The following is a 12,848-nucleotide window of genomic DNA, read 5'->3' as shown; positions in this document are numbered from 1 at the left end:
CTAAGCGAAATCTTATCCTTATCTGGCTGGCATAAGGTAATCTGGCTCAGGGAGGTTAAGCGACTTCTTTATGAGTTGGGTTTAGGAGATGCTTGGGTCAATAGAACAGCACCTTCAAAACAAATGCTAAAGAAGGCTTATTGGCTTTAGGTGGATAATGAGAGGTTGTGTAACCCTAATCATTGCAAATCTGTTGCCCAGTTTCTGCTAGTTAAGGAGATCCCTTTCAGAGAACCTTACCTGGACTCAATCCATAACCCGGGTGACAGAGCATTATACTTTAAATTCAGGGTGGGTGTTCTTCCCTTAGGATTCCTAACGTCTACTTGGAAACCTCCATTCCAAACTATTCCTTATTGCCCCTTTTGTGACTCAAGGGTTGAGTCCATACCTCATCTGTTGTTTGAGTGCCATGCCTATGTTGTGCCTAGGTCGAGATGGTTGAAGCCTTTATGTAGGAGTCTGGGCACAAGATCATACTTGGAAGCTTTACGCATATTGCGCTCAGATGCCCGTCCCTTCTTTGCCTGCTGTATGGCTAAATTTCTGGGTTGGGCTTGGAGGATAAGAACTGCAAGGAAACAGTTGTTACAGTAATGTGTTTCTGCTTGTTTTGGTTTTTAAAAACTTGGTTATTATTTTATTTTGTTGTTTCTGTAGGTTTTTATACTGTGTTCGCCAAACTGTTCCTTTTTCTTCTTTTTATTGATGTTTGTATTACTTTTATGATATGTTTTTATGTCGAAATAAAGTTCAATTCAATTCAATTCAGTATACTTGACACAAAAGTGTAAGTTACATATTTCCACCCCCAGAGCAATAAAATTGGAAGTCTTGAGTGGGTGGGTGAAGTCCTTCCTAAAGCCCTCTGTGATCTGGGCCGGACTGGGAATCCAAAGCAGCCCTGGCAATTTTCTTGAACCAGCTCCTGGGGAAGCGCTGCCTGGTCCTGGGAGGTTGGAAATGCTTGCTTGCTGCTTTTGTTACTGGGGGAAATATTTAGCACTGCTGCAAACCCAGCCCCCAGTAACAAAACCCGCCCCCACCGGTGCATAACAAGCCCCCACCCTTCCAGCCTGGTACAGCCAGACTTTCCCTGTCTGTGATCCTCCATAAACCCCTCATAGTCCTTTCTTATCCCATCCCCTTTTGTAGTAAGTATGCCCCTTTTCTCACCCTCATTTACTACTAAAACGTGTACTTACATGTGCAGGGACCCTACAGTTGGGGCATAGAACTAAAAGTAGAGGAAGTGTGTAGTTTGTGAATTGCAATTTGTAGTAAAGTTTGTGAATCGTGCCGAGTTTGTGAATACCAAAAAGTAGTAAAGTGACTCAAACGTGTCTAAACTTAAGTAAGTGTAAACTTACTCAAAAGTATAAGTTACATTTTAGGGTTCAAGAAAGAAATCCCCTGTTAATATTTGTATCTTTTTTTTACTTGGATAATGCTTTTGAGAATACATGGGTCAGTTTAAGAGTGTTACTGACAGCATTCCTGGGAGGCCTGGCACAAAGTAGAATTGAAACACAGTGTTGTCAATATATTCATGTTTGTCCTGCACTGTTACTTATAATCTGTCCTCCGACTGAGAAGAGAGCCCTTATTAATGTCTGATCCCCACTCCTTGTTACAGGTCCTGGTCCTGGGATAGGAGGCTCCCATCAGCACCCTCGTGAAGAAGGGAACAGCCTGTAACAGAGACGAGGAATCCATCTCTGGCCTCGGTTATCCTCTGCTCCTGAATGAGGCGGCAGCAGTGCTGTTCCTTCTTGAGCCTTGTCTCTGTCGCCCTTTTCACGCTTCCATGGGAACTCGGCTTTTCTATTCTTAATTTTGCCCTTGATCAAAAAATGGTGGGGAGAAGATCGGAATTGAAAATTCAGAGATTCAACAGAGGAATATACTATTTGTCTTATGTTTTGATGTATTGTTCCTGGGAGTAATATACCTTGAAAGCTCATATCATTCTTGATTTTAGGTTGAAGTGTAGGCATTAAAGTTCATTTTATTTAGACACATTTAACGTTTGTGCTTCAGCAAGTAATGTTCTATTACTTACCGGTAATCTTCATTACTCCAGGTCCCGTTGTCCTCGTCCCATTCATTTACACATTGGAGATAACTATCTCCCGACAGAAAAAAAGAACAGAGGCATGCTGGGACCATAATACTGCCCCTCCCATCGGGAGTACATAAGCAGTACTTACCCAGCATCCCGTCTGTACAACCAAGCCCAGACAGGAAGGCCGGCCGCCCGGGAAGGAGGGAGGGGCGCATGAATGGGACGAGGACAACGGGACCTGGAGTAATGAAGATTACCGGTAAGTAATAGAACATTACCCCCAGGTCCCTTATGTCCTCGTCCCATTCATTTACACATTGGAGAATACCAAAGCAGAAAACCGGCCTTCCGCACCCACAAGCAACCCAGGAAACCACAACAAAAGCAGCAACCCAAGGGAGCACCGAGAAGGAGGAAAAGGGGGACCGCAGGAAACAACCGGCCCGCAAACCAGAACAGGACAGCAGGGCCAAAACAAGGACCGGAGACAACCCAGAAAAACAGAAGGCCAGAGCCCCAACAAGGAGACCGCCAACCAAGACTCAAAGGACACGGCCAAGCAACCCACCAAACAAGGCCGCCCAGCCCAGAACCACCAGGAAGGCACACAGGACACGCCAGCCACAAAGACACAGAGCAAACCGCGACAGCCCCAAAGAAGGCCAACAGAGCGCAGGCACAAGCACCCAGACCAACAAGGAAAGGGGAAAGCAGAGGCCAGAAACCGGCCCACCGCAACAAAACGATCGACCCGAGCCCAGAGCAGGAGCCGAACAGGAGCAAGACCCCATCCAGGCAGAAAGACAGGCAAGGGGACAGAAAACCGAAAACCCCAGAAGGCCAAAAAAAAAACACAAGGAAGGAGGCCAGCAGCCAAAACAGAAAGGACACCAAACCCAGAACAGCAGGGAAGAGGAGGCCAACCCAAAGACCACAGGCCAGAGACACCCCCCAGAAAGAGCCAGCCAACAGCCGACCAGCAAGGAGAGGCCAACAAGACCGGAAACCAACAACGAACACGCCCAACAAGGGCGGGGACAGAGCCACCGGCCACAACCCCCAGAAAACCCCCAACCCCAAAAAGGGAGGGAGAACGGGGCAAGAAGGAAGGCCAGAGCAACCGGGAACACCCAGCAGCCCCCAAACCAGGAAACAACCAGCCAGGAACCCACCGAACCACAGAGGGCAGACAAAAACAGGTGCTAACACAGCAGAGGACCGCACAGCAACCCACACACAGGCCAAGCACGCAGCAAGTCCAGGAGCAGCCGAAAAAAGAAACAGCCCCAGGGCGCACAGCACCCAGACCAAAAGGCCACAAGGCCCAACCCCAGCAACACCGGAGAGGAGCCAAGAAAACAGCACAAACCAGGGCAACAAACGCCCAAAAGGAGCCAGGAAGCCAGGACCAGAGTCAAGCAACCCGACGACACAGGAGGACCCGCAGGCCCAACCAAACCCAGGAAGGAGCCCACGCAGCGCCAAGGCTAAAGCAAGGGGCAGGGAGGAACAGAAAACCCCCAGCACACCACCACCGGACCACGTAAAAGGCCGGCAAACGAAACAGAGGAAACCGCCAAAGCGGAAGCCGCAGAGAAGGCAGAGGGCCAAGCAGCAGGAAAACCCAAGACAACCCGCAGCCAGGAGGGAGGACACCACAGAACCGCACCACAACCAGAGAGGAGCGGAAAGACACCCAAACAGACACACCCCGGGAACAAAGCCCAGGAAAGCAAGGAGAAGCGAGCCAGGACACCAGAACCAGGAAAGAACCAGGAATTCCCAGCAAAACACACCCCAGAGCAGGCCGAAAATGACAGCACAGGCACAAAGCCAAGGAGGCACAGCCCGAGGCCACCCCGAACCAGCAGGAAGTCGGCAACCCGGAGTCACAGGACCCCATACAGGCCCCAACACACGCGAAACAAGCCCAGGAAGAGAACCGACGGCAAGAGAAAGCCTCGAAGGACCCCCCAGAATGCGGCCACAACCGCACAGCGCCCCACCAGGACACAAAAGAGAGCCCAGGCAAGGACGCAGAGCCCAAAAATGCGACCAAACAGCCACACAAAACCAAGCAGGAGCGGAAAAGCCCCAGCAGACACTCAGCCAGGCACCCACCACGTGAACCAGAGGAGACCAGAACTACCCCTGAACCAAACGCACCAGAGTGCAGACGGACCAAGAAAGCAACAGCACCCGGCAGCGTCCTCGGGGGAACAGCAGAACAGAAGAGGGAAAACAGTCGCCACGCCAAGGACACGGCAGCAGCAAAAGACTGCCAGGCCCAAACAGCAGCGGCACGAACCCCAGGGACCAAAAGGCGGACAGCCACCGGAAGCACCACCCGGGGGGGGTCCGCCAAGGAAAGAAAGAGCAGACGCCCAACCACACCAGACAGAAAACCAGGCGGGCGGACAGGAAACACTGGAAGCAAGCAAAAGGCCAGCACAGAGAGAGCCAGGTCAGGAGCAAACAAAAACAGAAGCAGCCAGACCCCAGAAGCAACCCCAGCAAACAGAAGGCCCTGGGACAAACACCCGAAGCCCCAGGCTGGAGAAAAGGAGAACAGAACAGCCGCAGGCACTGCAGCACGAGTCACCTAGGCGCAGGCAGAGGAGGCAGAGAGCCCCAGAGAGCCCCAGGCGAGACACCAGGAAGCCACAAGAGGAACCAGGCACAGCCCAAGGGACGGGGTAACCAGGAGCCCCACGCACCAAGCCCCAACCAACCACCCAGAAGCCAGGAAGCGAAGGCGAAAACCCAGAACCCACAGCGGAGCAGAGGCCACAACACAAAAGCCAGCCCGCATCAGAGAGAAGGCCACCCAAAAAGGGGTGGACAGACAGACGGACCCAACACACCCAAGGCAAGGCCATGACACCCGCACCCGCGACACCCCAAAAGCAGGGCAGCAGAGGGGCAGCAAGAAAAGCGGGGAAAAACCAGGCAGGACCAACAAGAACCCAGGAGAGCCAACAGGACCCCCCCCCCGCAGCCGCTCAAGGAGCAGGAACAGCAACCTACCACCCACCAGGGGCAGGGAGCCGCGGAGGAACCCAAAAGAGAGGGGACCAAAAGCGCAACCCAACAGGCCGCCACTGAGGAAGCGGAAGGCGACCCCGACACAGGAGCAGCAGAGGAGAAGGCGCAAGCAAGCAGGCAGGGAGACCCCAGCAAATCAGGGAACCCAAGGAGCGAGCACAGACAAAGCCAGCAAATGGGAAAGGAACCAGCCACCACAGAGGCGACAGGAACACATGCCAACCCGAGGCAGGCCACCAAACAGAAGAGCAAATGCCAACAGCCCAGAGAAGCAGCAAATGAACCCAACTGAGAGGAGAACCCCCCCCCCAAAAAGGCCCGAAAGAAAACGCAGAAGAGCCGGGAAGGAGGAAGAGGCAGTGGCGGGCCACCCTAAGCAAGCCACCCGACCGAGGGCCGCCAGCAACCAGGGGAAAAACCGCGATGCCCCCCCACCCAGACCAAACACCCCAGGCGGGTGGCAGAGCCCGGAGCAACCTCAGGCACAGGGGAGCACAGCCCCAACCAAGGGTGCATCCGAACTGGGTATGCGAGGGAAAGAGCCAGCAGCACGCAAACCAAGACGGAGGAGGAGAGCAGCCCCGACAGGACGCCCCCCCGAGAGGAGCGGCGTAAGCAGAACGCGCACCCACAGAAGCACAGCCCCCACCAAGGCGCAACCGACCAGGGCAGAAGACGCCGGAGCCCGGAGACCACAGCCAGCCCCCCGCGAGGAGCAGAGCAGCCCCAACAGGACGCACCCCAAGCGGAGCCGGCCGAAGGCAGAACAAAACAAGGTAAGCGGCAAGGCGGCCACCATGCTCCGAAGAAACCAGCATACGCAGAGGCAACAGCCAGAAGGAGCGCCCCACCGCCACAGGCACAAACCCCGGCAGCAGGAGAAGCAGCAGGCAAGGCGGGCAGAAGGCGTCGCAAGGAGCCACACACCCCAACAACACCGGAGCAGGGTAACCCAAGCGAAGAGCAACAGCACAGCACCCGCACACAGGGAAGCCTGGAGGGCGCCTACAGGGAGGTAGCTCAGAGGCAGAGTGCACGCAGCGGAAGCAGGAGGTCCCGGGCACAAATCCCGGCTTCCCCAGGAGCCACTGCAGCCCAACAATGCAACAGAAGGCAAAACAAGACATGTGCAGAGACGGACAAACTGAAACATAGCATGACACAACAGAACACCAGTACATGCAAAGCGCACACATCACCCAGGGGTCGCAAGGCGCCGAATAACAGATGTACAGTGATACCCAATTGCAGGAATACGACCAGCAAACCGGGAAAGAAGGAGCCAGCGGCGGGACACGAATCCCAGCAACATAAGGGGCCATCACACCCACACCACAAAACGCAGCCACTGAGCCACAGTCACCAGCGCCCAAATGCGAAGGCAGGCGGCAGAGGAACAGCACTCCAGGGTAAATGAGCGTGAGAGCAGGAAACCACACAGCGAAAGCAAATGGCACAGGGCATCGCCAGTCCGTGGAAAACTGCACACAGGATGAGGCACCACCCATGAAAGTACGGCCATGAGGCCACAGAACTTTCCTTTCCCAAGAAAAGGAAGACCGCTACACGGTACTCACCCGGAGGGGGGGCCGAGACGCCAACAGGAAAACGGCCCCCTCCAACAGCCCCAGCGATCCGACCCGGCGGGCCCACCAAATTCAGGAACGCCAGGAGACCAGCAAACGTGGCGCGTCTTCCACCCGGCCCGGCCCCAGTATTATGGTCCCAGCATGCCTCTGTTCTTTTTTTCTGTCGGGAGTTAGTTATCTCCAATGTGTAAATGAATGGGACGAGGACATAAGGGACCTGGGGGTAATATGTACTGTGTTTGTCTTTTCATGTGGATGCCCCCAGGGCAGAGAAGGAGGCTTAAAAGCTAGAGCGGCCGACTTTGAAGCTAGGGAACCAGGTTCGAGTCTCGGCGTCGGCTCAAACTTCCTGTGATTCCGGGCAAATCACTTAATCTCCCCATGCGTAAAAATGAAGATGTCCATCTGTAATGCAACTGGTGCTTATGTAAAGCGCTCTGGTACCTTAATTTAAACAATATATATATATATATATATATATAGATAGATATGTAGATATAGATATAGTCACACTCTCTTTGCGGGAATCTAAATGGGAAAAGGAGGACCGATTTTTGGTCTCTTTATTCACTATGTGTTTTTTAATACATTTGCACTAATTTGCACTTATCTATTCTTTGTAGCGGCAAGTTTGGGGCTACATTTCCTAGGAGACAACATGACGAGCATTAATTATACAAGCCCACTTGGGCATTCGTAGATACTTGGCTAAGCTGAACTTTGACAAATTTAGAATGTACTGTAGTGAGGAAATTCAATTTTGTAATCCATAAAAGCGCACAATCTAATATGACATTATTTTCAAAATGTATTAGCATTTGGTTCATATTTGGACAAATTTCGTTTTTTAATTGATATAGATGTTTTTATGTATTTAAAAGTATCTTAATATTTATATTGATACAAGTATTTATTTGTATATTTATCTATATATTTATATAATTAACGATGAAAATATTTTTAGGTTGTGCACAGTACCTCTTCTGGGAAAAAGAGAGAAAAAAACGTCAAAGAGTGATTCTGATTTGTTACCTTTAAAATGCAGCTTATTCCCATGGCAACACATCATGTGATCAAGGCCCGAGTGGGGGTCGAAACGCGTTATGGCGGACAGGCTTGACGAACATTAAATAAAGTTAATTTGATTGGCACTAATCCTTGGGTCCGCTCTCCGTCCTTTTCTACCCGAGTGAGGCAGAGACAAAAGGCGATTTACGTACATAGATATATATATATATATATCACTTCCAGGAAGCATCACCTCTCAATGTATTTCCTACAGTGCCCTTCATCCTTGCAGGCATCAGATTTCTCTACCTTGTTGAGGTCTGTGAGTGCCGAGACTGCGGGTAAATACAGAGACGTGAACTGTGAGTGATAAGAGGGGTTGAACTGTGAGCGATGAGATGGAGGTGAACTGTGAGTGATATGAGGGAGGTGAACTGTGAGTGACAAGAGGAAGGTGAACTGTGAGTGATGAGAGGGAGGTGAGCTCTGTGTGGTGACACCCTTGTTATAAGTCTCTGATCCCAGTCTTGCCAGTTACCTGAATACAGATGTTGTCAATAAACCAGTATTAGGCAGCATTTCAGGAGTCACAGGACACTGTCTTTGGGCTCCAGAATGACTTTGCTGAAGTTGTAAAATGTGTCAAAGGATAGAGCCAAGTCCCCAGGGAATGGAGTGCTCAATGTTTGTACCTCAAATGTTGGCATATCTGATGAATGAATGATTGACAGCATTTATGTAGTGCTTACCAGATTTAAAAAGGTCTCTTGGTACAGGGCGCAGTTTCACCTAAATGCTTGCTCTTATGGGGCTATTTAACCTTGACCAGTGCAAATGTCTGCAAAAATACCCCCACGCTTCTAACATTTGTGTAATGTGCTCCAAGCATTTTTGCACTTAGTTTACAGATTGAGTCTAAAAATAGGGGAGAGTCTCAAGTGTCTGCAGGGGGTGGATAGTGTCTGAGCTGTACACCTGTGTGTTCAGTTTATAGTGTCAAAGATGTACATCTGTGTGCAGAGTGAATAGTCTTGGAGCCATACATCAATATCCATGGTTCGATGCAACCAAACCATACATCATTTTGCACAGTAGAGAGTGTCAGAGTTGTACATCTGCATGCAGAGTTGATAGTGTTGAAGCCATTCATCCATTTCCAAGGTTTGAGGGTGCCAGAGCAATACATCTTTTAGGTCTTAACTTGACAGCACATGCACTGTCTTTTCAAGACATGTTGTGTACACTCTGTGGGCTGACAGCCTGCCCGTTGCTTTTTATTTCCTATTCCGAGTGTTATTTGTCAATGCTTGCTTGCTATACTTTGGAAATTAGGCCTATATAGTAAGGCAACCTTTCACCTACATTCGTTCTACCTTTCTCCCTATAACAGGTTTAGCAGTGACCTTTTACCTACTTATGTGTTGAACAAATGTTGTGTGGTTTTCTCCGAAAATTCCCCTCATTTGTTATGCATGAGGATTCTCAGTATCATATCTTAATCTGTAGTGTAGTTCCTATTTTTCCCTAATAGGCTCTGCGCATTGGAATAATATACCCTATAGATTTGGCATAGGACTGAGGTCAGTATGCCCCTATTGAGTACATTAAACTTAATTACTTTGTGCCAGCTAACTCAGAGGCCACTAGAAACTCCTTGTAAACAAGAAGGGAGTAGTTTCTGGCAACCGCATAAACATGACAACTTTGTTTCCCTTTACTATCGGAACACTCTCAGAATCGTGGAAACAACAGATAACAGTTTCACTCAGTTTATCGTGCATGCTTAGTTTCTTCAGCGTTACACAGAAAGAATAGACGGGAGTTTAAATAAAAACAGTCTTGTTTCTCGTGTAAGAGATATGAGCTGTTACAATCATAAGACAGTAGGCGAGATATATTATGTACAGCGTAAGCAGGAGAAAGAAATAATACTGCGCTAGCATTATCTTTTAGCTATGACACATATATTCATATACATAAATAACATAAGCTAAAAATGTGAGTACTCCTAAGATGCTTCTCTACCCCAGTGTACCTAACCTAAGTGTAGTACAATGTAAGAAGTAGGTTATGTATTCCTTAGCATGGTAGGCTATAGTATGGTATGCTATAGTCTAGTATGCAAAGTCGGGTATGCCAAGAGTCCCTCCAGGTTCTAGTCAGCTCCATACCTTGAGAATGAGAGAGGTGGGAATCTCTTTCCGGGTCTCGAACTCTAACACCCCGCAAAGGGAGTCAGAACACTGGAAGCTGGATTCTCTGCAAGCAGGGATGACAGTGTCTTGTCAGTGCGTCAGACAAGGACAAGGGCTCCTCTAAAGTCGAGGTCTCCTCCTACTTGCTTGGGCACGGGAAGGTATATATTTATATCTGGTAGGTGCCTTGGAATGTTGGCATTGACGTAAAGTCGGGCAGAGGATGATGTCAGGAATGAACCCTTAAGGAATAGCGGTTCATGCATAATAAATGAGTTCTTGGAGAAATCAATAATCCTGTACTAGGGTAACTCTCAAGAGCTTAAGAGTCTGGTTTCTAAGAACTCGTTGTGAAGTTGGGGTGGACGGATGTAGGTGACCATGCCTGTATTTGGATAGCATGGCTAATGCCTAAATAAGGACTAGGATCTTATGCCTATATAAGGGCAATGCAAATTGTGCCTATATAAGGACATGTTGCAGGAAAACCTAAATACGGACACCTAAAGCGGAATACCACAAATCCCCTGCACATTCTGTATAATAAGTCTGTACATAGGTCATGACCATCGTCATCCTTGGACGACACGCATGCTGTGCATGGTTGCAACCATTACTGTAGGCTATTTACATAATTGCAACCACAAAATATTGATTGAAGCAGAACCCCTGTGGATACCCTTTTGTATAAAAGGAGCACACCATCACTAGGCTGACAGAGGAGAAACCTTCCACGCTGAGACGGGTTTATGCATGCTGATTCATCAACACGCAGCGGACTGACAGCCCTTGCGGGGTGTCTCCCTGGAGAAAAAGACGGGGTCCTTCATTCTTTCCCACCAGGTAATAGGGTTGGATTTCATATATACATGTTGGGTACATTTAGATAGGGTACTCATTAGTAGGAGTACGCAAAGACTACTGTGTTTATATGCCTGCATATATTCATCTGCTTCTAGCGCCATGGTAGAAATGTGTCTACTGTTTATGCTATTGGCGATAGTAGTCCTATACCTTTGCTTCGGTCATATGATCTCTGCATCACATATGTTTTACGCTAGAATGCTGCTGGTTCAAAAAATCCTTATTGAAAACGCTCCATTGTTTATTCTGTGTACTTCTCTGAGTGTAAGTGAGCACGAGTGACAGAGCGAAAAGTACTGTGCTTTTTCCATGATCCCTTAGGGGTCAGGGTTGTCATGTTCAGTGGTTGCCAGAAACTATTAGCTCCTTGGTGAGTACTGGGGGCTTATAGTGGCACTGTGAGCTAGCTAGTGTCTAGGCTAACATATACAACGGGGGTGTCCAGAATCAGTCTTGATACCTATCCCTCAGTGTATGTTGTCCAAACGCGCAGATCCCATGTATCTATAGGAACTACAAAATATGGCGTCGCCAAAGTTGGTTTGGTTCTTATCTAACAGTCAAATCTGAGTAGTTCAACAGTGCTTTTCTCAGAGACCCCTACTCACATTCACCAGAGACGTCTGGTGTGGGAAGAGAAAATCCGCCTCGGCTTAGTAAGTACACCCTATGTATTGGCTGCAGGTTCAATCAAGCTTGTAGGATTATTGTTCCCTACATTTTGCAAACCTTTTTACTCCTCTCCTTATTACTTCCTCCTACAATGTCTAACAATGGGAACGCTGATACTGGAGGCCCGAGTACGGAGAATGGTGAGCTGGAATGGGATCTTAACATTCTAGAAAATTGCAGACATGCAGTCACTTTAAAATGAATACAGGGGGGGCGTGGCTAAGTGAGCCGCAATGGCGGACGCGAGTTAGACGAGCTCCGTCCAGCCCGCGGCGATATCCTTCAATATCCTGGTTCCCCCGGCCAAACATTGGGTCGGAAGGGGGTGTAGGGACGTTTCCCCCCCCACGCAGCCAACCGACGGAGCTCCGGGGAGCCCGAGTGTGCTACCGGCGGTGGATCGGGCCCAGAGACGCTGCTGAAGCCGGGGAGTCGAGTGCTGCATCCGGACGGCCCCCGGCGGTGGCGGATCGCGGTGCGCCCGGCCCCGATTGACGGCGAGTGGTGGGAGCGACGCTGGGGGCGGGCGGCCTGCGGGCCACAGTAGAAGAATTAACAGGGCCTACCGCACCACTGGGGCCAGGTGATGAGCTGAGTGGCGGCTGTAGCGGAGGGCCCGACGGAGGGGATTGTCCCTAGAATCACGCACTGCAACGCAGAGGACTGGCGGTGGGGAGCGCTGAGAGCCATCACAGCCACCAAACTCGGATTTCATTGGCTGAGTGCCGGAGAAGTAGAGGGACGGTCCAGAGTGAAGGTGGTGAGGGCCCCCTGGGCGTGGTGGCCCACGGAGGCGCTGCCTGACGGGGCTCCGATCCTCGTCTGCGTGCAAGAGACTGTCCACACGCGAGATGACACCCGCTGCGGGCCAGGGGCGAGGGCCTACTTCTGGATGCGAGTGGCGGCCTAGGCGGGGCGGCGATTGATGTTGCGGTGGCCGGGCCGCGGAGATAAGCAGGGAGGAAGAGTGATGCTCGCGAAGGATCAGAGGGCAGCCCCTAGTCAGAGGAGCGGAGTGTGACGATATTGGGGCGCCCGGCATGCGTGGGGCAGCGCCTGGGAGTCGGCGGACCGCCCTAGCGGTGAGCAATTGATGGTGAGATTGGCCGAGGTGCAGTGGAAAATCGGGGCCTTGGGCCTGGTGGACAGCTACATTAAGGGCGGCCGGTCTGGAAGCTCCCGGTCGGTCGGCGTCCGAGGCGCTCGGAAAGGCCACCCAGCATCTGGCAGGATTGGTTTGACTCTGTGGACCTACTTCTGCGTGGGACCGTGGGGTTCGGCCCCCTGGAGGGAACTCCTTGGGCCTGGGGCAGCTGTTCCTGCGTTTGGCCCTGCCGCGACTGATCCTGTGGGGGATCTCTGGAGGAAGACATGAGAGACAAAGGCGGTGGCTCCGCTCGCCATGGCCCA

The sequence above is a fragment of the Triturus cristatus genome, chromosome 1_1, assembly GCF_964204655.1.
Source record: "Triturus cristatus chromosome 1_1, aTriCri1.1, whole genome shotgun sequence".
Lineage (NCBI taxonomy): Eukaryota > Metazoa > Chordata > Amphibia > Caudata > Salamandridae > Triturus > Triturus cristatus.
This window is presented reverse-complemented; position numbering follows the sequence as displayed.